Consider the following 22,189-nt stretch of genomic DNA (forward strand, 5'->3'; position numbering starts at 1 on the left):
GATTGAAAAAAAAAAACAGAAACAGGCTGACAGGACGACAATCAAATTGCAAAAACTCATCAAAGCACTCGATAGAGTATTTGAATCCACAAGTAGCTCTGAGCAACTTTGTCCTGGCTTGCATGAAAGTCGGAAAATGTCAAAAAGAAAAAGATGGTGGCTTTTTCATATCTGTTCTTTTATTTTTAGTTCGTTGGCTCTTCTGTCCATTGTCCTCCTGCCTGGCTCTTGACCTGTGACTGTCTGAACGCACACATTAGACTTTCAGGCGGGGGATTTGTCCTGAGCCTCTGTGAAAGACCCACCCACCCCCATAAATCACTGCTCTAGAAACACATGAATGCAAAACTAAACCACAGCTTAAAGAGGAGCTCCAACTCAGTGCCATACTAATGTAAACGAAGTAATACTAAGACATGTTCTTATGGATTTGTCTTACCTTGAGATATGTAATTGGATTTCAGGATTAACTTCCTCATTCAATGTAGTGGTGATTCTTTGCCTGGTCAGTACCTGGGTGGGAGACCTCCAGCGAACAATTAAGCTTGCTGCTGGAAGTGGTGTTAAGAGACTCTTAGGATCTTCCAGAGGTCTCTGTCCAATAGCACTAGTTGCCTTAGAGCTGGCTCAAACATTGCTCAAGAGTCTACCTTTCACAGATGCGCAAAGATGAATGATGGGGGTGCACGCTTCAAGGAGCCTTCCAGCTGTAGGGACCGATTAGAGACGATCCGTAGCATGTGTTCGTTTCCATATACGCCCCGTGTCTCAACGGTAGGACAGAGTCAAATACTGCCTCGACACGTAACAGCGTTATATTAAACCGCAGGACTTGAGGGCTGTTTTGTTTGAATGTTCAAGGCATTGGTAAGAGCGTAGGTCAAGGGCCATTGATGCATCTCCTGTAACTGGAGTAAAAATGCTATTCAAAGTGCAGTGACTAAAATCGTCGTCCACATGTCTCCGTTGTTGATTGCTTTCTGTCTAAGAACGTTCTGTTTTCATGTCCGAACGGGGAGATTTTATCATTCCAACTTGAAGCCACCCTTAAGTCCTCTGAGGTGTGTGTGTGTGTGCTTGCACGTATGGCGTAAAAGGTTTCTTAAACGGAGAGCGAACTTGAAAAAAGTTGCCTCAGCTGCCGCCGCCGCCTCGCACTCCCTGTTCGATTGTAGCAAGAAGGCAGCGGCCCCGGCGTTCGCTGTAGTCGTGCCCGATTGGTTAAGGTGACGGACTTGAAATCCGTTAGGGTCTCCCCGCGCAGGTTCAAATCCTGCCGACTACGGCGTCCTTTGCATTTGTTTGCGTGCGTGCGTGTAAAAGGACCAGCGCCGTTTCGTTTTCGCTGGGACCTTTAACACTCTAAATCGCCTGGACCCGCAGCCTGTGAAATCGGTTCTTCAGCACCCACGAAGGACGCTTTGCCGCTGGACACAGATACCGATGCTTTTCTGCAACGAGCTTTCCAGCTGAATTTTCTCGGCAGCTCCGTACTGAACCTGTTCTCCATTGCAACATAGCGGAGGCTCATCACGTCTATAGCAAGGCTGTGTAGGACCGCATACGCCACAGTGACTTGTACACAGACCACATGAAAGGCAAGCGAAATACACTTTTAAAATTCCAAAGAATCACAAGGTCAGAGGAACAGCGATGACCTGAACAGATCTGTTACAGAAGTCTAGGTTGACCTATTTAGAGCTGTAATTGCATTTTTGTTTAATAGAAGATCAAATCTACTCGCATGTACCAGCACCTTACAGTTTATTGATGTTAATTCTGTTTAAGTAATAAGATTGCTAACGATGTTGGACTTAAGCCGGTGTTTTTTAGAACAAATTGCTTACACTTCTGTAAGGAATACGCAGTACGTTCCTTTGTCAGTCATTGCTCACCATACCTGTAACTTTCTTATCTAACTCACTTCCTCAAATGGTGAAGGTCCACAAACATAAATGAAAAAAAAAACCCTTGTTGTAGATGAGGTGCACAAAAAAGCAGCCCCTGATAGTGTATAACACATTTGTACTATTGCAGAGACACATGTAACATATATATACTGTATATATATATGAAACAGAAATAGAAACAGAAACAGGAATCGCTTACTCACCTGGAGAATCTCTGTAGGAATATCTAGCATTTATCAATGGAAATAAAAGCTGCTTTAATACAGTGCATGTTCAAACTCAAACCCTCAGCTGCTGTTCTTGTTTGTTTTGGGACAAATTGCAACTGAGCATCGCATGAGCCGTTACGTACCCTTATCTGTTAGGGAATTTCAAGGGAGGAGTTAGGTCAGAATGGGTAGGCTGCAAAACAACAAGTAAAGATTTATTCCAAGATGAAACGTTGTGGTGGTTTTCTTATCTTTTCAGCATGGACTAAACTTTTACGTGTTCCTTATATGCTATATATGTATATATTAGCACCAATGTCGTTCTTAAAAACTAACATGAAATTGTCAGGGACATTCAGCTATATACAAAGACGAGACAGACAAAGTAATAATTCTGTATTAACGTGGCCTACATATTGACGCAATGATCGAACTAACTGACATGTTCTGATTCAGATCCCCTGCAGTTCATGCCAATTAGAACAATAGGAATGCTGAGTCCTCCCCACCCTACTGAGCACAAATTCAGCTGCTCTCCAGTTCTGTTCTGCATGTTTTTTCATTGCAATTGAGCTCGGAACTGGAGATGATCTCCATACAGTTCTGTGTTCACTAGCCCACACTTGCGTGCTAATTTACGGGTTGTGGCAAATGCTTTTCTATAGTTCATATACATGACGGCAACCTGTTACCGAGGAACCTGAGAGGTTTAAAAGCCTCGCAAGCCAGGTAGGACTCGAACCTACAATCTTCTGATCCGAAGTCAGACGCGTTATCCATTACGCCACTGGCCCATAGAACATGCGCTTGAACTCCACCACAGAGAGCTCTACACTGCTACTAGTAGTACACTTCCCCATCTAAAGCTGATTGCAGCTGTCAATCATTTCGCAGCCACGCCCCCTCTTCATCTTCTCTCTGCCTTAAGCGTCTCTGCCACTCTCTCTTGACATTTCATGTCAGCATGTCAGAAGTCCGAGTGACGTTTTTAATGGCTGAGTGAGGGCACGATGCTGAAGCAGAGAGGCCACTTCAGCCAGAGAGACTTGTGCTAGGTGAGATCTGAAAAACGGACTCGCAACAGAAACAGACCAAAAAAGTATCGGTGAGATCAAAAGGCAAATGCAACATCCAGCAGAGGGCGTCTAAAGATTAGGGAACGGGCGACTGAAATCCATATGAGGCAAACTTTCCGGCTGTGTACTGCAGCTGGCCTCGTTGGCGTAGTTGGTAGCGCGTCAGTTTCATCGTCTGAAGGTCCTGAGTTTGATCCTCACACGGGGCAGGGCTGCTTCCTCTCTTGCTCTTTTCAAACACTTGCGGCAACTTTTCGCTCATAACCACATCTGGAATGCGTGACCTTTACACGGGGGAGAAGCAACGCCGCATCCCTTTTCTAAAGAACATTCACATTCAGAAATAAGTCAAGAAATTTGCCATTACTTTAGCTCGCGCTGCTGTCAGCCTGCCCATGTTGCCAAAGAAAGATTCACTCGGCGTCAACATGACAGAACAGCGATCACTTGAAAACACTGTTCCACACTCCGTAAGCAAGAACTTCAGTGTTTGCAGTCACCCGATATGCCGATAGTCAAAGGAGCACAAAACACGAAGCGTCAAAGACAAGATGAGTTGATGGAAAGAGCGTTGAATTGATGAGCACAAAAGTTCAGCTCGTACAATAGGCAACGAAGGTCCCGGCGTCATCATCGCACTTGAAAGGACTGCCTTGCAGACTAAGGGCAGTGGGAGGTTGCTGTTTTGAGATGGAGGCATTGGGATGGTGGGCCGAGATCTATTCTTCTTAAGGAATTCTTCATCGTGAAAGATCGGTCCACAGGTCATCCAAAGAACTTACAAATTTTTGGGACTCAGGGAATCACGTGCTTCCGGAAGGGAGTGAAGTGCTCAAACACATGACATGCCCCCTTGATCTCACATGCACAATTCTGCTGCAACATGCACAGCTACCGTCCACACCAGGCAGTGGGGCTTCAGCAGAATTTGCAACGCCACCTGCAATTACATATCCAGCTGCACACATATACATGGCCCCTCTGTCCTTTTCAGGATCTCAAAAAAAAGCATAGCGTGGTTTTCCTGCAACCTGATTGACCGCATCTCCCTCAGAATGTGCCCCGTTGCATTCATTGCTGAAGCAGGACGGAGGCTAACGGGCATGCCAGAACAGTTAGGCTCAGTGATCTCTCCAAAATATTGTGGTTGTAGTGGAAGAAATATGGTTTAAATTGTACCTTGGTATTTCAAACTCTCTCTAGAATGTTATCCATTTCTATTTTATTTTGACAGGAACTGGCTAATGACACTGGATGAAAAGAGAAGAAAGAAAACACAACGTTTCGGCCGTGGAGCCTTCTTCAGGTGTGAGGGCTCCACGGCTGAAATGTTGTGTTTTCTTTCTTCTCTTTTAAGCATGGAATAGACCTATTACTTGTTCCTTTGCAGCCTACGCATGCTGACACAGCTCCCCACCTGAACTGCTAATGATGCCTGGTAGTTTGTGGTACTTGGGTATTGTCTTATGTTTGCTCAAACTGCATATGTGTGATTGCATATTTTTGGGAATTTTCATATGTCAATATTTAATTCACTGACATTCCTGTATGCTTGGAAGAAAGGTAGATTGGATTTGGCACAGGACGCCTGCCCATATTTGTTGATCATTGTTGGGCTGGAAAAACAATGATAAAAAGTGTATGAAAAAAGCTCTCTCCAATATTTCCCTTCTCTTCGCCATGGATACACTGCCCGTTCTTTCCGTCTTTTGTCCTTCTACAAAGATTCCAGGGCTCTTTTTCCACCATAATATCAGAATTTGTTTTTTTCTCTTTTAAAGGCTGTAGGTGGGGTGTGATGGACTGTACCACTATCATAGAAGATTTTTTCAGGACACATCGCAGTTCCATAGTAGAATTTATCAATAGTAGAATTCCATAGGACATTATTTACCAACGTATTACCCAGTGTGAGACTCTGCCAGTAAACCTCAGAGCATTGAGTTCTCCACTGATAAAGATGGCTGTCTGAAGTCATGAAATCCACTGCTGGGATGCCTGAGAGACAGTAATTGAATCTTGGCTGGAATTAGGCTTTCTATTAGTGTTGATCTTTGGGAATTATGTGGTAAAAAGGGAAAACTCCTTTACTTTAGTCACTTTGAATGTTCAAATGTACAGAACCTGTAAAACTAAGCAATGAAAAAAATCCATCACCACTCTCATGATAGCATAACTCATAGTCTCTGCTGTTGTGTAACAATACACACTTTCAATTTTCTTATCGCCTGTCTCCAGAGAGAATGTTGTTAGTGCTGATGACCTTGAATTAGACCTTGTTAACTCTGTAAAACAATCTTCCTCTGCTTAGATTTTCACTCAGATTGATTTTGTTCTCAGATTATTCCTGGCAGGACTGAGTTTCTAGGAAATGAAAAGTGAAAGAAAAAGTACAGAAGATCAGCCCTTGAATATACAACATTGTGCAGTGAGATTGTTAAATGTATTAGCTGCTATCCTGTGCTAGAGCCTGTCATGGTAAGCAGTGGATGACAGGATCTAGCACAGATACTAATGAAACACTGTTAATGAAAGATAAAACACTTGAGTCTTATTTTAGTTTTCCATTTCCCTTTCATTTGTGATGTACTGTACAACAGGCCACAGAACATGCACAAAAACAGATATGCACACATTCACACCAGGCAATGACAGTCTGCCCAGTCAGAATCTGAGCTGAGGTATCAGAATTCTGAATTCCCTGAATTCTGTCATGGATCATCCACAATAAGGGCAAAGTTTGAACACGAGGATCCCCAGGAGAGAGCCTAGTAACATAAATCTTGGAGCAAAAGCAGATGATTAACTTCATAGTTTGTGTGGTTGAGCCAAAGTTGAGCATGAGGATATGTGAGTCACCATTCTTAGAAATGGATCCAACTTCAGACAGGCGTCAAAAGTAAGAGTATACAGTGCTGGGGCAATGACACTTCAATGATCAGAAGGATAAGAAGAGTTTTAATGCATTGAAATTGATTTTCTGGTGATGCACACTGTCATGGAACTATTAATTTTTTAAGGATCACTTACCGACGTCAGACAGCTGCCAATTCTCCAGACTGGAAGGATGAACAGTTTATCCCCCTAGGTACCATATTTCCATATTTCGAAGCATTGGAATAATACATGTCATACAGCAACATAAAAACAGGAAGACAAGTATCACAGCCCCTATAATCGGTGTTAGTAACTTAAAAGAAAAACATTCCCCCTGGCCCAAACAGTGATTCTAACCAGGAGAGAAAAGCCGGTGTATCTTTTATGCCTCTCTCTTTATTCACCTTGTCTTTTAGTTCTTTTAAATGCTGAATAGCGAGTGTAAGATTTCCGTAATCATAGTCATTAGCTGGAATATATGTACAACAGGAGTCTCCTACTAAAGCATAGACTCCTCCAGATGCTGCATTTTGAAGGTCCAGCACGAACCTGTTCTGAAGTGCCATTAATCTAACTCCCCTTAATTCTTGTTTGATAGCGTCTAAGCCTTCTAACATGATATTAATAAAAGAGTACATTTCATAAAAAGTCGCATGGGTGAGGCTGTAGAATGAGGCATTAAAGCACATATATAACAAGATGCATTAAATTTCTTTAACTTTACAGTATGATTTATAAATTTATACCACAAATTACTCATATCCCCCTCATTATCAGTTTCATTCAGCCAGTTTGTATACAAAGAGGCTTCGTGTTTAGATTCTTCCTCTTTTGGGGTGGTGACAGGCTTCTACATAAAAAGGAAAAAGGCTGTGCACATCAGTCCCAAGCAGGTTATCCCCATCTGTCCTTGTGGAGACATCACTCCTGCGCTTTGTTCAGTTCGTTTGTGACCTTTTTACAGTGGGAAGCATGAATCCAGGGCACCATTTCTGTGACCTTCACAGCAGTGGCAGTGGTCAGCAGCACCTGGTACAGCCCCCTCCACCTGAGTGAACACCATTTCTTTTTCCTGAAGTCTTTCACCAGAATCCAGTCTCCTTATTCACTCATTAGTTCTTACAGCACAGGTAAATCCCTGTGGGCTGGAGCCCAGCATAATCCTAGGCTTTTTTGGTCAACATTGGTCAACAGATTGGTCAACAACTGGGTAATAACTCTTAGAAAAATCTACACATTGTTCCCCTGCCTCAGCTGTGACGTTTTGTAGAACAATTCTAGCTGAAGTTGTAAAATTTCTCTTTGTTCCGTTCCTGCAAAACATCTTATTATGAACAAACAAACCACAATAATCATTTGCATCTAGGGGAATCACTCCCAAGGGTAACCCCCCTTAAAGCTATATTGTTCTACCCATCAGGTTCTGCCACTAGATAAGAGAACCTTTCCCATGAAATCATTTTTTGACCTTCATGATCCCTTCAGGGCGTACAATTAGCACAGAAGCAGCAGCTTTAGTCCACATGTTTTTCAAACAGGATATTAACGATATGATCATAACGAATAATACCAGACCCACAAATATGTATTGAACCAGAGACCCTCTCAATGTTCCTAGCACAGACTGTAGCCATGCACCAATGCCCCAATCATCTGGATTATAATTATGATATATATTTTTCTTCATCATAGTGCTTTGCTAAGTCCTAGCAACCTACAATACTACAATAGAGAATTAGCAAATTCAACAATCCATTCGTCCAGCTAAATTCGTCCCCCCAGGAAGTTTCATTGATTGGCCCGTGATGATATCAAACAGGCTGTTACACAGTTCTGTTTGATCCAGCCCGCATCCCATGGCGTTCCTTCAGTCTGATGTCTAGTCGATCTTTCAGAGATCTGTTCCTTCATTCCACTGTTCCAGCAGACTGAGGGTGATCTCAGTCCATCTCACTCCGAACAATGCAGCCACAGCCTGACACACCTTCCCTGTGAAGTGTGTTCCTTGATCATAATACAAGGGGCAGGGCAGTGCCCACCGAGGGCTTATCTCTGTTATCAAGTGTTTGGTAGACACAGAGGCAGTGGCAGCAACCCACCGGGAAAACAGATTATAAGAGCCCAGGTTTCCCTTTACAATTTTCAATTTCCCAGGTTTGAAAGGTTCCTCAGGAGCAGGCCTTTTGAGCTGTTGCACCCGCACCTGAACTGTAGTTGAGTTCCTTTGATAAACATTACATCCACATTAGATACCACATAAGTGGTTACTGCTTCAAACCCGGTTCTCACCCAGTTTTGGGTAACCGGCACACCATTTGACTCCCACCTGGGTGTCCAACAGAGTGCATTTGTCGGGCTATAAAGGGCATTAGGCTGTGAGGGCATGCAGGGCGTCTGGTGTGCTGTCAGCTCCACACCCCATCATCCTGCAGCCCCATAATCTTTTCTAACCATGTCCATTTCTCTGCTTCACAGAGGTCTCAGACTACTGTTCTACAAGTATTGCTCACCTGACAGTTGCATCTGCAAAGTTGTTCCCTCGAGTTACTGGAAACATTTCTTTATTATGTGATTTACACATTACCACAGCTACTTCAGTCAGTAGCTGCAAAGCTTCTAATAGTTCAGAGATAAACCCAGCATTCTTAACTGGAGTCCCTGCCGTGTTGAGAAAATCCCTATTCCTCCACCACCATCCAAAATTGTGGCATGCACCAAATGTATATATAGAGTCTATATACATATGCAGCCATTCAAAACAAGCGGGGTATGCTGCGGTATAACACGGTGGGAGTGTCGCAGTATACCGCATCATACCGGACGCAAATTAGATTATGTTAATAGTATCCGGAATCACCTTGTAAAATCGCCAGGTGGAGCTAATAAAGGTTAACCTCTCCTGTACAGCATTTGAGCTGTCACCAGAAAACGTCAGTTTTAAATCCTGATCACTGCTGAGGGACAATCTTTATTCAATTAAGAATTTAAGGTGTATACTCTTTAGACTTTTAAATTTAAACAGTGTATTACAGCATGTTAATCATTAAACATTAAAAAGGCGGTATATTTTATAAAAGCAAGATTGTTCTGTTGGACAAAAGTACACAACCTACCACCTTTATCATAAATATTTTAAATATGCAGGAATATTTTATGCATCAAAGTCTTTACTGAAGATATTACTAAGAGTATTAATAATGAATGACCTTGGACAAGCTGTAAGCTCAAAGTATTACCCTGGTCCACATTCTTTGTAACCGTCTTTGTAAACGAAAAGAGTTTATTTTTTCATTGACAAAAAGTAACACCACAGCATTTAGTTGATCCGATCACGCAAGCCCAGGCCGCCTTCAAGGCCTCTGCCCTGCCGGTCGTGGTTGGCAATACACCTGGCCTTACAAACGAGCCAGTGGGGCCCGTTCAGCTCCGGGCTCATCGCCTGCGGCTCACGGCTTGCGAGCGTGCCCAATCCGTGCGATAACTCGGAAAACACCCGGCCACACTGTGCCGGAAACGACGCACTCTGGGAAGCCGCTATGCAGGCAAGGTCCCAAGATCCCCTGCGGCCGGACACTTCCCGCCCCCCAAAGAAAAGAGCGCCAATCAGACGGCCAGAGACCGAGGACTCGCGGAGCAGACAGCCACAATCGCCATAACAAGAGCAATTGTGAACGTTTTTGTTTTCTCTCTTTGACCAGCCCAGCTGTACCCCACCCGAAGGCAAGGAAGCGCAAAAATTGCATAGAACTCATTCATGCTCCTCTCCACAGAAATCTTTAGTAAAAGACGAAAGATTTGTACGAGATGAAGAGAAACCAGAGTGCGTGGCTGCACAGCTGCAGGAGCCCAGGCCGCCTTCAAAGCCTCTGCGCTGCCGGTCGTGGTTGGCAATGCACCTGGCCTTACAAACTAGCCAGTGGGGCCCGTTCAGCTCCGGGCTCATCGCCTGCGGCTCTCAGCTTGCGGCCGTGCCCAATCCGTGCGATAAGTCGGAAAACACCCGGCCACACTGTGCCGGAAACGACGCACTCTGGGAAGCCTCTATGCAAAGCGAGGTCCCAAGATCCCCTGCGGCCGGACACTTCCCGCCCCCCAAAGAAAAGAACGCCAATCAGACGGCCGGAGACCGAGAACTCGCGGAGCAGACGGCCACAATCACCATTACAAGAGCGATTGCGAACGTGCTTGTTTTCTCTCTTTGACCAACCCAGCTGCGACCCACCCGAAGGCAGGGAAGCACAAAAATTGCATGGAACTCATTCATGCTCCTCTCCACGGAAATCTTTAGTAAAAGGCGAAAGATTTGTACGAGATGAAAAGAAACCAGAGTGCATGGCTGATTAAGGCCATTTAAGGCCTTAATCTGGCAATTAAGGCCCACACCGATCCTGAGCCTCAGAACTCCGGGCGCAATTAAGGCCCAAACCAGTTCTGACCTTCAGAACTCCGGGCGCAATTAAGGCCCACACCAGTCCTGAACTTCACGGTAAGGGTCCAAAACCCGTTCAAAAACTCCACGCGCAATTAAGGCATAAACCAGCTTCAAACGCCTGTACACAATACCGCGGAACCCCTGCCAGACCAAATTCTGGGCTTACAGCAAACAACCCATTACATACACCGGTGTCTTCCCCGGGCCAGAGGAATTCAGAAACTCACGTTTACTCCGTCATCTCGGGCGATTCTCGCAGGGAGCAGAGATTTCCCAATCGGTCAGAGAGAGTCGGGACTTTTAAATAAAAGAGGAGTCCTTACCTCTTAGTTATGTGCGCGCTGACCATCTCTCCTGCCGATGGGAAGTTCTGCGCCTTCTGGAGCATCCGCCGACTACGCCAAATTTGTTGTAACAGAAGAAATAAGGTTCTTGATCCCGAGATGAAGTAAAACAGATGAGTTTATTGCATGCAAGGAACAATAAAGCCAAAGTCTTGTTTCCCGCAAGAAACAACAAAACCGAAGTATTGTTCCCCGTACTGTTACAAACTTTTGGGTTATATAGTGTTTTCTTCTCCGTTTCTGACGTCACTCGGTCTGATGGTAAAGAGGGGGGTTCATGGTATTTGGCCAGTTTACGATGTTCTGGACAAATGGTCAGTTTAACATTACACCCAGGGGGGTTCCTAGCTTGCATCTGCAATCCTTATCAGTTAACCCCCCTTTCCTGCCATAAACCCCAGTTTGTGACTTGAAAGTCTAAACCCCCTACAGAAAGGATTAAATTCAAACCCCCGTCTCCACATCTTTCTTCAGTATCTTAATAAAGTGAAGGAGCTGCCCCTTCGCCAAGGCGGTGTGGGGCAGAATGGACAACATAATGCAACTCCTGGAAACGAATGCGGTGCTCAGCTACCAGTACATTCTGCTGGGGCTGGCACCTACCGGACTGGACAGGGGGACGCAGTTCCTGATGTGGCTGCTGCTGTCCCTCACAAAGAAAGGCCTGTGGGACGCGAGAAACAATCTCATCCGGCACAACAACAAGTGGGGAGCGAGGGAGCTGGAAGAGAGGATCCTGGCGGACCTCAGGAGGAGGATGAAGCGCGACGTTGCTAAATGGGGTTTCCCCACGGCAAAGGAGCACTGGAAAGGCCTATGGACCCTGTACAGGGATTAATGGTTTACAGCAAGCGGTAGGGTTTGGAGGGACTCTCATAATAGCGCAAATCCGCCCACCCTTGCAAGGATTGATAACGGACAATCACCGCCGTTCCGCCGATGTTTTAATTTTGTGGAGTGTTATCGTGTTAGACGTTTCCCTTTGAGATGTGTTTTTTTTCGGAATAAAGTATATTTTATAAGAAAAAAAAAAGATTGTACCATAAAGATTTCCATGGAGAGGACTACGGTTTCCTGCAGGACTATGCCGGTAGGAGGACCAGGTTCCACAACTTCAAGGGGCTGTGTCGAGGCGATCCACAGTACTGTCAGGACCAGCCCTGGCAGTTTTAGGATTCCCATTCTGGAACATAGATGAGGCACATGGTACAGTTCCACTATAATTTTGAATATATTTTCCTAGCAGGACCTACAGTACAGTACCTAACTGCCTGCAGCTACAAAGGGGCACCCCCCTCTTTGATCGGGTTTGGACGTTTAACCCTATTCTGTGTTCTCCGGCGCCATTTGAGGTGGGCGATACAACCGGAGGTGGTTGCGATGCACCCACTTGTAGACCAGAGATTGCCTTCCCTTCTCAATCTGAATTCGATAAGCTACCGGTGATACCTTATCGACAATCTCGTGGGGTCCTGTCCAACTGGGTAAGTACTTCCGGGCCACCCCTGTGGGTTTGGCAAATTGGAAGTACAGGACCTTGTCTCCTACTTGGAGTTCCTGGTTAACTGCCTTTCAGTCATAGTATGCTTTCCTACCCTCTGCACTCCTTCCCAGATTGTTCTGGGCAAAAGCAAAGGTTGCCTGCAGATGTGCTCGCAGGTCTGACACATACTGATGGGCCGTAGCAGCCCCCGTCGTGCTCAGGTCCTCCACCCCATAAAGACAGTGTAGGGGAAGAGTCATCTTCCGACTTGTCATCATCTCAAAAGGTGGGACCCCCGTAGAGCAATGGGGCGTAGCTCGGATGGCCATCAGAACCAGGGGCAGCTTAATGTCTCAGTCCCTACTGCTGTTGGAGACAAACTTTTTGAGCATACTAACCACCGTTCGGTTTGCCCTTTCTGCCTGGCCCGAGGATTGAGGGTGGTAGGAGATATGCAACTGGGTCTTGACCCCAAGCATATTCCACAGGGTTGCCATTACTGTAGCTGTGAAATGGGTTCCCCGATCCGAGACCATGGTCAGGGGGAATCCCCATCGACTGAACACATGGTTCACCAACAGCACTGCAGTTGTCTCTGCCGTGTCGTTGGGTGCTGGGAGGCACTCAATCCATTTTGTGAATGCACACGTAACATTGAGGAAATATTTGTTCCCTCTGGATGACCTCACCAGCGGCCCCACCCAATCCATTTGAAGATTGGACCAGGTGAATGTCATGCCCTTTTTCTGGAGTGGTGCACGGTGCAAGGGCCGTGATGGTTGGAACTGGCTACACGTCAGACACCCCTTTACATACGCGGCGATGTCTTGGCCCATGTGAGGCCAGAATGCCACCTGCTGGATAGTGTCGTATGTAGCCTTGATTCCCCGGTGACCCCCACAGGGTTCGTCATGAGCGTGTTGGATCATGACCCCCCGATGACAGTGGGGAACTACCCACTTTGGGACACCTTGTGCAACTGGTACACAAACCAACAACCCCTTTATAATTTTTAGGTTGTCTTTCACCTCTGCCAGCTCCTTCAGCTCCAGAGACTGGCTCAGCACCTGCTCCGAAAGAGGTTGACGCACTGGGTCAGCGATATGCTGATACATTTGCCCAATTGCTGGGTCCTGTTTCTGCATTTCCGCAAGATCGGTGTTAAAACCCTGTGACCCAAGCACTACAGATTGAGGGTCAGCTCCGACATCCTGTCTAGCCCTGCTTCGGGTGACCGCCTTGACCTCAGCCACGAATTCTGGGGGTAGCCATTCCTGCTGGAACTGCCAGGGTTCACCCTCTAAGGCGCCAGATTTGGCCAACCGGTCGGCCTCATCATTCCCGTCTTTGTCGGGTCCCTTCACCTGGGAGTGTCCCTTCACCTTCCTCCAGTAAACCATCATTCCAGCCTCGGTCGTGAGCTTGTCACTGGCCAGGAACAACTCTTTGTTCTTTACTTCCTTGCCCCGGGCATTTTTCATGCCGTTACCCTTCCAATACGGAACGTGAGACACGAAGCTATGTCGGGCGTAGTTCGAGTCACTACAGATGACAAACTGTTTAAGGCCATGTGTCAGGGCCTGCTGGAGGGTGATCAGCACCCCAGCTACTTCCGCATACTGACTAGTCTTTGGTCCTAGCTTATAGCGGGTCGGCCCACAGGGAGTATTGTCTTGCCAGACTACTCCTACCCCTGCTAGCACCTGCTGTTCGTGGCGAAAAGAGCAACCGTCAACATAGGCCATGGGTAAGCCCTGGCCCACGTTCTCATCATAGTACCGATGATTGTTCGGTAGCTCAGCAGCGGGAATTGTTTCTGGAGCTTCCATGTCAGTGTCACAGCCGTGACACACTTGGCCCAAAGCCAGGCCCTGTCCCAGGTACATTTTCTTGCTCTGTGCATAACGTACCTCTATCTCATAGCCTTGTAGGGCCATCATTCATGCCACAATCCTGCTATTTGACACCCTGCCCGCTTTCAGTCTCTGGCTATGCAGGAATGTCACAGGTTGGTGGCAGGTTTCGATGATGATCTTTTGTCCCCCAACATAACTAGGGAAGTGTTCTACCGACCAGACCGTAGACAACAGGGCCTTCTCGCAGTCCAAGAACTTTTGCTCCACTGGGCTCAGGGCTCGACTGGCATATGCCACCACCCTTCACTCTTGGTTATATTCCTGACTCAGAGCAGCCCCAAGGCAGTGCTCTGAGAACCCTGCTTCAAGGTAGAAGACCTTATTTTTGTCAGGGTAGGCCAAGCTCGGCGCACTACCGAGTCTGCGCTTCAGCTCCATCACAGCCTGTTCTGGGGAAGGCCCCCACTCAAAGGGCACGTCTTTCTGCAACAGCTTGTGGAGGGGCCTTGCTATTTCAGCGTAATCCTCAATGGACTGCTGGGAATAATTACATACTCCCAGAAAGCTGCGCAGTTCAGACAGGTTAGTGGGCGACTTCATATTCTGGATAGCTTGGACTCTGCTGGACTGTGGCTGTATGCCTTGGGCTCCAACCAACAGTCCCACGTACTCCACTTGGGTCCTACACCACTGTCCCTTAGCCAGGGACAGTTTGGCCCCTGCACAGGAGAGCTGGGTCAACACATGCCTGATCTCGGCCATGTGTTCTTCCCAGGTCTGACTCCTCATCAGAATATCGTCCACATAGACCAGGTTGCCCCTGGCGGCTGCATCACTCATGGCTTTGTGCAGAAATATGTTGAACTCCGCTGGGGAGTTGGAATACCCAAAGGGGCATCGATTCCAGGTGAACTGCCTGTTTCCAAAGGAAAAGGCCAGTTTGTACTGGTCTGTTGGTTCTACCTTAAGGGTCCAGAACCCATTGGCCACATCCACTGTGGTGAAATATTTCGCTGTTGTCACCTTGGCTAACTCCTGATCTAGGTAGATCATTGGCCATCGTGACAAAGGAACCTGTTTATTCAGCTGCCGGTAGTCAATGGTCAGACGCCATTTACCATTGGGTTTCAGCACCGGCCACAGTGGGGAGTTATAAGTGGAGTTACACTCCCTTATGATCTGACGCTCTAGTAGAGCATCCAACGTCTGCTTTATGGACTCGTATGCCGTGAGGGGAATGCGATACTGCCTGACATAGGTTGGGCGGGCGCCAGGGGCCGTTGGAATGCGCACTGTGTTCAAATCCGTCACCCCGCAGTCATAGGCGTCCCGTGCAAACACTTCCCGGAAATCCTGGAAATTCTGACGCAGCTGCTGACGCTGGCTTTCCGTTTCCAGGGCATCTGCCTTGCCAACCTGTTCCTGTACCTGCTCTAGGAACCCCGCTTTTGACGGCATGGCGGTATCCCGGGTCGTACTCTCGGCTGAGTGGTCCATCGGAACACCTGCGTGTACTGTGTACACAACCATCTCATCCTTATCGCTAAGGTCCACCCTGCACACCTCCTGGTTGCAGAATCCCTCTATTGGCATAATTGCAATCATCCGCCGGGGGTAGGTGTAGTACACCTGCTCGGTTCCCCCCTCCCTGGCCAAGGGACCAGGGAGCTGCCCCAGTACTGGGATGGCTAGTTCGAAATCATAGAAACCATTGTCAATTACCAGTCCCATGTCAGTGCGAGCAGGGATTTTGACATCTTGTTTTGCTATGTTCTGCACCAACAGTCAGGTGGCTCGGCCATTCCGTTCCAGTCTGGGGGTACAACAGACTGCTAGGTTCAGTCTGATAAACTGAGCTGATGGTTGGAAGAAAACCATCTCAGCGTCCATTCTCTGTCCCTTCTTTAGGACAAGGCGTACTGGAAACCCTGCTGTTGACGCAGGAACGATCAGGTCCGATTCGTTTACTACCTGGCAGGCCTGAGGAATCGTCTGACCTGACCGAATGTTCTCGGGGTCACCGCTTAGAGAGTGGGCATCTGGGTCCACCCGTGTCCACAGCACACTGTTTACTGTGTCCAGCTGGGCGCCCAGTCGAACCAATAGGTACTTCCAATAGGAAGTAGTGAGCAAACTTCCTTTTTCCGATGGAGATGGAAGCTACACAGCTTCCTTTGCTCCAAATGGACCTATGAGATGGGGGTGCCCACCACAGAACCTGTGACTGCGTCACCAGGGTCACTTGACAGCTTGGCGACAGGTCCTCGAACAGACCTTCACTGATTATGGACTTCTCAGAGCTGAGGCTAAGAATTACATCATCAACCTGCACTTCTGCCACCTGGACCCCCTCCCACCACCATGGGGTGGTATTCCTGGACCCCCTGAGGTACCAGGGTGCACAGAAAGGACTCCCATTCATTACCGGACAGGGAGATCCACTCTTCTTCAGGGATGAAAAGGGGGTGTGCTTTACCTGGCGGGTCAAGCAGCTGCTTGGAGCACTGCTCCTGTAGTTGGGAGACCGTGGGAGTGCTGGCCTGGGCAGGACTTCCCTGTAGTTTTGGAAAGCAAGAAGAGACATTTATTCTCGTCCAGAGGAACCAGGAGGAACCTCCAACTCAGCTATAGTGTTCAGTGGGCACTGTGTGATCACAGCATAACCACTGAATCCCCCTTTTTGCTGTGCAACAGGCTTAGGGTTTTTGACCTGAGCCCACAATTTTCCACGCTGGCAGTCCACCAGAGGCTCCAGCCTGTCAAGCAGGTCTTGGCCAATGAGTAGTGGCTCTGTTTTAAACCTAGAGATGTAAACAGGATGCACCACGTTCATTGGCCCGAACCTAAGTGCCACCCACACTCCTGGCATGATCCTGGGTATAGCTGGAAATATCTATCTTACACGGTTCTACCTTAAGTCTGATGCCTTTTCCTTTCGCTACTCGTTTGAGCTCGCTGAGTAGATCGGCTGACATCAAACTAATTTCAGCCCCAGTGTCAATCAGTGCTTCTCTATCTAAGACGTTTTCAAGAGAAACCTTGATATAAATACGCCTTGCTTTGCCTTTCTGGCTGAGATTCCCTAAGAATTGTTGGAAGCCTGCCTTTTCTTTGACTTCAGGGGCGGGGTCAGCGCCCAACTCAGAGTCACAGCCTTCTTCCAGGCAGGAACCCTCCCACCCAATCAGATAGACTGAGGGAGGGGCTTGGGACGGATCCCCGCCTCCTCCAGTGAGAAGGGGCGTGGTCCCCCTAAGCTCATTCACACTTCCGGCATTCGGTGCGGAAGGTTTACCCTGTCCTGATCTCTCAGGCAGGGCTTGTTCAAGCCTGGCCAGGCGGGCTGCAGTCGACTCCCTTCGTCCAGTCTTATGATAGACTCTGCCTGAGCCCTTGCCTTCCCCGTAGCGCTCACGGCGGCTCTGACGCTTAGTGCGGTCCTGCCTGCCTATTTTGCGCCGGGGCTTAGCGAGCTCAGGAACCTCAGCTGCCTCGAGCTGAGGCGAGTCGTCAACCCTGCTGGCTTTAGTGGCGAACACGGCCGTTTTAGCAGGTTTTCGCTCTGAGGAAGCAGAGACTTCAGCTCCCCAGGCTTTTTGAGCCAACCTTCTAATGTCAGCCATTTTCATCGCTTTTGCATCAGTGTGCATCACAATCATTTTCCTGACTGAGGGATGCAGATTAGCAATGAATAAACCTTTGAAATTCACGTTCTCTTCGCAACCCTCTTCATTCCGCCCTGCAAAATAAGTGCGCCTAAGCCTCTGATAATAGTCGCGAGGGGCTTCAGCTTTTTCGTGCTTAATATGGTGCACAGCGGCCACGGCAGCTATGGGATCGATAAAAGCCAAAACTTCTCCGATCATTGCCTGACACAGCTCCTCAAAGCTATTACAGACCTCCGGTCCTTGTCTAGACATCCACGCAGGGCAGTCGTTGCTCCGAGGGGATCTACCAGCAGTCCGGCTGGCTGGTAGAAAGTCTCTATGCACAGAGTGGGACCGCGAGTCCTCACAAGTCACTCTTGTGCCTGGGAAGAAGCTGGTTCGTTCCCGGTCCAGCACTGCTTCTGAATAAGCTATTCAGGTTGTCTATGAGGGTCCAGCTGTAGGGTCCAACTGTCCAACACAAACACAATCTGTAGCGTTTAGCGTGACATAGTCTTGCAGGCATCGTGCTGTCTCACTGCAATACTATACCGCTGGAGGAAACAGTCCATCTGGCCATGAAACTCATTTGAACGTCTAGCTACAGCAACTAACAATATCATGATTTATTCAGGATTTGTGGAATCAGCACGTCCCGGAGACAGCTTCCGAAATCGTGAGCATTCTCTGGTGGTGTCCTGCAGGGCTTTTTGTGTGTGTGTGTTGGTGGTATAGTGGTGAGCATAGCTGCCTTCCAAGCAGTTGACCTGGGTTCGATTCCCGGCCAACGCAGTGGCGATTGGTTTTAAATGATGTCATGAGCCTTGGATTGTGAATAGCAAAGCGAAGCCTTTTGAAAGAGCCAAAGCACTGCAAAACGGAATTGAAGGAGAATCTTAAAGGGGATTCTGAGCGGTGTCTGCATACACGCAGTCCGATACGGGTGCTGAAAGCTTGAGCTACTCTCAATGTCATGCTGCCTTTCCCCGGAGTAAATCTGTTACATTGAAAGAATGCTTCTGGCAGGTTCAAAAAGGGACCCTTGTTAATTGGAGAAATCAATGATTTCGAATGAATTCTGTATGCGTTAAAAGACAGCTATACACAGAAAACATGCAGGACACTGCTCATGATCTCTCAGTGCGTTTTTCCAAGCCATCTGACAAAGCCCGCCCACTGAAAACTGCAGCAGATCGTGTAAAGACGTTCAACTTTGTAACTACTGCACGCACAGGAAGCAGAATAAATTCCTCTTTTCAAACTGTCAAAGGTTTGCTTTGCGAACGCTGCAGGACATCGCACAATCTCTTTTGAACGGGGACAAACCATTTCTTATGGGGCGCAGTAAGTACAGACGTTTAAAAAGCTCCACTCATGCCGACGATGCAGCATGAAGAAGCGCAACCTAACTTTTGACAGACAAAAGCCGGGCGCCGCTACGAGCAATATGAAATCAAACTGACAGCACACGGCGTTTCGCGCTAACTCAAAAGTGATCTCGACAGACGCTGTTCTCTGCATAACGCTGAAAGAGCTAAAGAGCGTTTCTGTTGAGACGTAACAAGCTCGTTTCTTTCTACCATGATGTCACCATGACCAAATCTGTCTTTAAACACCTTGCTCAGTCTCTGACGAGACTATCAAAAATTGCTTTCGCCGATTGTATTGCAAACCGGCGGAAGCGGGGTATTGGGAAAAGTTTTCAACTAGCAATAATCGCGCCTCGGCTAAACCTCACAGGCTACGATACTGCCACTGCGCAAAGCTGACGGTTGCCAGGCAACCGCGGGGATCCTATGGAAATCGTTATCGATCGTCTCATGGCATGTCGTTGCGGTAACGCTTCATATTTGTCGTCTTCTTCTTCTTCTAGCTTGAGGTTTTGAAGAATTTCATGACAGACAAGGGCTCCGTTGGGAACAAAGGGCGTTGTGAGAAAACCGTTGCTTATTTTCAGCAGCAGAAATTCAACCCTTTAAATACAAGATGACAGAACAATGACGAAGGGCGTGCCGGGAGGAACTCATGCACTACAGAGGAAAGGGGGCGGGCACGTACAGTTCACATTCAAGCCACAAGTACTCTTCTCGGATGTTACACAAACAAATCCTAACGTCTTGAAAGCATTGCAGCATGTTTGTGTCCCACTTCCCGTGGCTGCAGGACGACTGACACGAACGGACAAACACAATCTGTGGCGTTTAGCGTGACATAGTCTTGCAGGCATCGTGCTGTCTCACTGCAATACTATACCGCTGGAGGAAACAGTCCATCTGGCCGTGAAACTCATTTAAACGTCTAGCTACAGCAACTAACAATATCATGATTTATTCAGGATGTGTGGAATCAGCACGTCCCGGAGACAGCTTCCGAAATCGTGAGCATTCTCTGGTGGTGTCCTGCAGGGCTTTTGCAGGTGTGTGTTGGTGGTATAGTGGTGAGCATAGCTGCCTTCCAAGCAGTTGACCTGGGTTCGATTCCTGGCCAACGCAGTTGCGATTGGTTCCAAATGTTGTCATGAGCCTTGGATTGTGACTAGCAAAGCGAAGCCTTTTGAAAGAGCTAAAGAAGTGCAAAACGGAATTGAAGGAGAATCTTACAGGAGATTCTGAGCGGTGTCTGCATACACGCAGTCCGATACGGGTGCTGAAAGCTTGAGCTACTCTCAATGTCATGCTGCCTTTCCCCGGAGTAAATCTGTTACATTGAAAGAATGCTTCTGGCAGGTTCAAAAAGGGACCCTTGTTAATTGGAGAAATCAATGATTTCGAATGAATTCTGTATGCGTTAAAAGACAGCTATACACAGAAAACATGCAGGACACTGCTCATGATGTTTCCCGAGCCGAAACACAGTGCGTTTTTCCAAGCCATCTGACAAAGATTGCCCACTGGAAACTGCAGCAGTTGGACATGAAAAGTGCACGATAAATGCCATTTCTCATCATTTCTCTTGGCATCAGTTCTGCTATCAAATGGGACGGAGGCAACGGGCTCAGAGAGCAGGTTAAGTGCACACCGAACGCAGATGTGTCCAAGTGTCTGTAAAAGCGCGGTGCTCCGCTGGCGCTGTTCCCTAGTGGCTTAAAGTGCCCGCCTAGTAAGCAGGCGATCCTGGGTCTGAATACCAGCGGTGCCTCTCTCCGTGTCTTGTTGTGCCGAATGTCTCATTTCAGACAAACATGTACAGCTTGGTTCAGTTTAATGCAAGAATTCATTTCCTTTCTGGAATAACTTGTTTTTGAAGAAATCCATACAGCTTGTGAAAGATGAAATCCATTTCTTGGTTGTCAGTGGAAAAAGATTGCCGGCTGCAAGAAGCGCAAGTGATTGTTTTCTTTGACCAGAAACCTGCAAATGTAGGGAGCACAAGCAGCTGTCAGTCTCTGTGGCGCAATCGGTTAGCGCGTTCGGCTGTTAACCGAAAGGTTGGTGGTTCAAGCCCACCCAGGGACGCGTGTCTCAGTTTTTCCAATGTAAACATCATCACCGCTAAAGATGATGGCGCAGAAGGCTCCACAGTCGAAACGTTGTGCTTCTTTTCTTCTTTTTTCAGCATGGAGTAAACCTTTGCTTGATCCTTTGCAGCCTACGCATGCTGACACAGCTGCCTTTCTCTTAACGCGCCTCAATCATTATTCACCAAAACCATCAGCAGAATGTGTCGCCTTTGTGGTGATGTCACTCCTCTGCTTCACAAATGTCCTTAGTGACGGACCATTTCTTTCTGCCATTTTTCCGGAGCGGTTATTGATTGCTCCATCATTTCCCTCATACTTTCCATCCCTAGATTGAAAAAAAAAACAGAAACAGGCTGACAGGACGACAATCAAATTGCAAAAACTCATCAAAGCACTCAATAGAGTATTTGAATCCACAAGTAGCTACGAGCAACTTTGTCCTGGCTTGCATGAAAGTCGGAAAATGTCAAAAAGAAAAAGATGGTGGCTTTTTCATATTTGTTCTTTCATTTTTAGTTCGTTGGCTCTTCTGTCCATTGTCCTCCTGCCTGGCTCTTGACCTGTGACTGTCTGAACGCACACATTAGACTTTCAGGCAGGGGATTTGTCCTGAGCCTCTGTGAAAGACCCACCCACCCCCATAAATAACTGCTCTAGAAACACATGAATGCAAAACTAAACCACAGCTTAAAGAGGAGCTCCAACTCAGTGCCATACTAATGTAAACGAAGTAATACTAAGACATGTTCTTATGGATTTGTCTTACCTTGAGATATGTAATTGGATTTCAGGATTAACTTCCTCATTCAATGTAGTGGTGATTCTTTGCCTGGTCAGTACCTGGGTGGGAGACCTCCAGCGAACAATTAAGCTTGCTGCTGGATGTGGTGTTAAG

The 22,189-nt window shown here is 47.3% G+C and overlaps 8 non-coding genes across 8 annotated transcripts; 4 read left to right on the forward strand and 4 right to left on the reverse strand.

Moving 5' to 3' along the window:
- The first annotated feature begins 1,203 nt into the window (after positions 1–1,203).
- On the forward strand, positions 1,204–1,285 carry trnas-uga (transfer RNA serine (anticodon UGA)). Its single transcript has one exon. It is a non-coding gene; the product is annotated as a tRNA-Ser (tRNA).
- Positions 1,286–2,840: 1,555 nt separating this feature from the next.
- On the reverse strand, positions 2,841–2,913 carry trnar-ucg (transfer RNA arginine (anticodon UCG)). Its single transcript has one exon. It is a non-coding gene; the product is annotated as a tRNA-Arg (tRNA).
- A 6,866-nt stretch (positions 2,914–9,779) lies between these two features.
- On the reverse strand, positions 9,780–9,896 carry LOC148634269 (U5 spliceosomal RNA). Its single transcript, XR_015933547.1, has one exon. It is a non-coding gene; the product is annotated as a U5 spliceosomal RNA (small nuclear RNA).
- Positions 9,897–10,290: 394 nt separating this feature from the next.
- LOC148634270 (U5 spliceosomal RNA) lies at positions 10,291–10,404 on the reverse strand. The gene has a single exon (XR_015933530.1). It is a non-coding gene; the product is annotated as a U5 spliceosomal RNA (small nuclear RNA).
- Positions 10,405–18,554: 8,150 nt separating this feature from the next.
- Positions 18,555–18,626, forward strand: trnag-ucc (transfer RNA glycine (anticodon UCC)). The gene has a single exon. It is a non-coding gene; the product is annotated as a tRNA-Gly (tRNA).
- Positions 18,627–19,459: 833 nt separating this feature from the next.
- On the reverse strand, positions 19,460–19,601 carry LOC148634272 (U4 spliceosomal RNA). Its single transcript, XR_015933582.1, has one exon. It is a non-coding gene; the product is annotated as a U4 spliceosomal RNA (small nuclear RNA).
- A 653-nt stretch (positions 19,602–20,254) lies between these two features.
- trnag-ucc (transfer RNA glycine (anticodon UCC)) lies at positions 20,255–20,326 on the forward strand. The gene has a single exon. It is a non-coding gene; the product is annotated as a tRNA-Gly (tRNA).
- An 889-nt stretch (positions 20,327–21,215) lies between these two features.
- trnan-guu (transfer RNA asparagine (anticodon GUU)) lies at positions 21,216–21,289 on the forward strand. Its single transcript has one exon. It is a non-coding gene; the product is annotated as a tRNA-Asn (tRNA).
- The last annotated feature ends 900 nt before the right edge of the window (positions 21,290–22,189 follow it).

Source organism: Lepisosteus platostomus, unplaced genomic scaffold (assembly GCF_059453375.1).
Source record: "Lepisosteus platostomus isolate fLepPlt1 unplaced genomic scaffold, fLepPlt1.hap1 Scaffold_32_H1, whole genome shotgun sequence".
Lineage (NCBI taxonomy): Eukaryota > Metazoa > Chordata > Actinopteri > Semionotiformes > Lepisosteidae > Lepisosteus > Lepisosteus platostomus.